General features: G+C 34.1%; 1 long non-coding RNA gene across 1 annotated transcript; it reads right to left on the bottom strand.

Annotated features, from left to right (window-relative positions):
* LOC128294042 (uncharacterized) lies at nt 1–968 on the bottom strand. The gene is made up of 2 exons (XR_008284216.1): nt 827–968; nt 1–135 (listed from the first exon to the last, which is right to left on the bottom strand). It is a non-coding gene; the product is annotated as an uncharacterized LOC128294042 (long non-coding RNA).
* Between the last annotated feature and the right edge of the window lie 2,089 nt (nt 969–3,057).

The following is a 3,057-nucleotide window of genomic DNA, read 5'->3' on the forward strand; positions in this document are numbered from 1 at the left end:
TAGTTTATAACATCTTTACTTCAATTCATTCAAACTCTATACATGCCATATAAATCTTTAAACAACTACCGGAATTGATCTGAATAGTGTGCCCTGTTGTGTTGATCCGATCTACCCACTTCACTTCAAGTCAATCTACATAAAAATATTAAACACACACAAGTAAGCTTATTGAAGCTTAGTAAGCTCATAGGCATATAAACACAAATCATATCAAATATCGTACACAATCATATATCTATTAGTTTAACTATTTCATCCTCCAAATCACAATTTCATTAATAACTCATTGGAATAATTTCCATATGGCAACTCACAATTTAACTCCCTTAGGCCCATTTCTCATTTACTTCATTGTCAAATTAGGGAACAATAAGGAATTGAGTGCTTCATTATCACATTGCCATAGTAAACTATGGACTTTCACATTGATCGCATCACACACGAAGCCATAGCCTTGCCATGGTCTTACACGGTTCACATATCATACCGAAGCCATATCCGGACATGGTCTTATACGGAATCACATTATCACATTATACCGATGCCATAGCCCACTATGGTCTTATCTGAGTCACATTATCACATTGCACCGATGCCATAACCCAGCTATGGTCTTAAACGGGCGCACTTATCACATATTTTTCGTCAATTCATCAGGGTCACAGAATAGAAGCACTCAAATCCATTGTTCCTACTAATTTGTACTTTTAGTTACACATTATTTATTAGTTAATGCAAATTGATAGTATTCATCAACAATAAAATACTTTAAAAATCATAAGATTTTCATAACAAAACATTGAACTTTGCCATATGAACTTACCTGGACTAATTTGTAAAAGTCGTAGAAATTCAGGGACTATTCTTGAATTTTCTCCTTTCCACGATTCAGTTCGTTTTCTTGATCTATAATTATAAAATCATTCCTTCATTAGCATCCATTTCAATTCTATTTCACTTCACAATTTATGCTGTTCAAATTTCGAAATTGCACTTTTACCCCAAAATTTACAACTTTCACAATTTAGTCCCTTCTCAATTCACCCATCAATTGAACTAATTTTTCTCAATTAACACTTTATTTTATCATTATAAACTATTTCAAAACCTTTTATATTCTTAATTTCAACAGAAACCTTCAATTCACAACTTTTTCACAATTAGGTCCTAAATATCATTTCCTATCAAAATCACTTAATAAAACCACCTTAATATAAAATTAGAACTTAAATTTCATAATAATTCATCATAAAATTCCCTTATCCATCCAGGGTAACTTCCAATTTCACCCATAAAATCAAAAACTAATGAATTCTACAAGTGGACCTAATTGTAAAAGTCATAAAAACATAAAATTATCAAGAAAAGTAAGAATTAAACTCACATGATGTAAAATATGAAAACCAGCTTTCTCCAGACCTTCTATGGCGTTTTAGCTGAGAAAATATGAAGAAATGTCTAGATTTTTCAATTACATCATTATTTAACTATTAACTTTTATGCTATTTCCAATTTTGCCCCTTGTTCACATTGTTTTCTTGCTTATTTCATACCCAAACCATCCAGCCATTAACCTTTGGGTCTAATTGCTCTTTAAATCCATCTTTTAAATACTTAAGCTATTTACTCACAATTTAACAAATTTTGCGCTATTTTCAATTTAGTCCTTTTAATTAATTAGCCATCCAAACGTTAAAATTTTCTAACGGAACTTTAATACTAACTCAATGACACTCCATAAATATTTATAAAAATATTTATAGCTTGATTTTCAACTTTGAGGTCTCGATACCTCATTTTTGACCCGTTTGACCTAATAAATTCTTTTAATTCACTAATTTCACCATTTCACAAATTCTTCTAAATTCTTACTTGACTCATAAATATTAAATTACTATCTTGTTCAATCTTATTTGTCGAATTTAGTGATCTCAAATCACCATTTCCGACACCACTGAAAATTAGGCCGTTACAACAACTCTTGTATGACACTAGGTTAGTGGATGAGACATATACATCTGTTGGTCGATGTTCGATGCTGAAAATACGTATTAGAGAATGACATCAACTTCTAGTGGTTGGCAATCCACATCTGATTGGGGACGTTACGAAACGTCTACAAGAAGAAATGATGTACTCCCTACAACGTCCACCGGTGAGGGGACCTCGTACGTTGCAGATGATGGTGGGTTGAATAATGAGTCTGAAGTGGATCCACCTCGAGAGCCCGACCACGGTAGTACAAAAGTTACATTATTTTCTGAACCAGAACTTGTTCCATTCGAACCTAAAGACGTTGAAAGGGGTTTAGATGAAGAAGAAGAAGATCCGCGATTCAGAGCGTACTCGCCTCCAGCCCATATGTATAATATTGATATATCGGCAGATGATGCGTTGGAGTTTCTAGATCTACCACACAGAAAGCGTGACCGTATAGGTTCGTCATTAGATTCGGGTAAATTAAAAATTGGTAAGGAGTTTTTCAGTAAGGATAGTTTTCTTGGTTCAATGAAACAACATAGCATCAATCACGGGGTTAACTACAACGTGGCTAAATCCAAATCTGAAAAGTTTGAGGCCAAGTGTGCAGTGCAAGATGGTACATGTTCATGGAAAATCATGGCTTCTTTTAGGAAAAAGACAGGCTTGTGGGAGATAAAAAAGTACAAAGGTCTACATATTTGTGTTTCCGGTACAATATCACTGAGTGTTTAGAGTTTTTGAATAATAATGTTATTACTTAATGTTGCATTATTTAACGTACTTCGTTGACAGGTGTTTCACAAGATCATCCCAAGATGGATTTAGGTATGATAGCTAGCTTAATACTACCAATGTTGAAGGCGAATCCTAGGACTTCTGTGTCAATCTTAATTGCCAATATTCGTAGCCAATTGAGGTACAAAACATATTACCGCAAGACTTGGATAGCTAATAGAAGGCGTTGAAAAAGATGCATAATGGGTGAGATGCTATAATGAGGTGTGGCAATGGTGTCAGGTGCTGAAGAGGTACGTCCCAGGTGTTAGAGAGGTATGTCCTAGGTTGCATAAC

This window comes from Gossypium arboreum, chromosome 6 (genome assembly GCF_025698485.1).
Source record: "Gossypium arboreum isolate Shixiya-1 chromosome 6, ASM2569848v2, whole genome shotgun sequence".
In the NCBI taxonomy this organism is placed as follows: Eukaryota; Viridiplantae; Streptophyta; class Magnoliopsida; order Malvales; family Malvaceae; genus Gossypium; species Gossypium arboreum.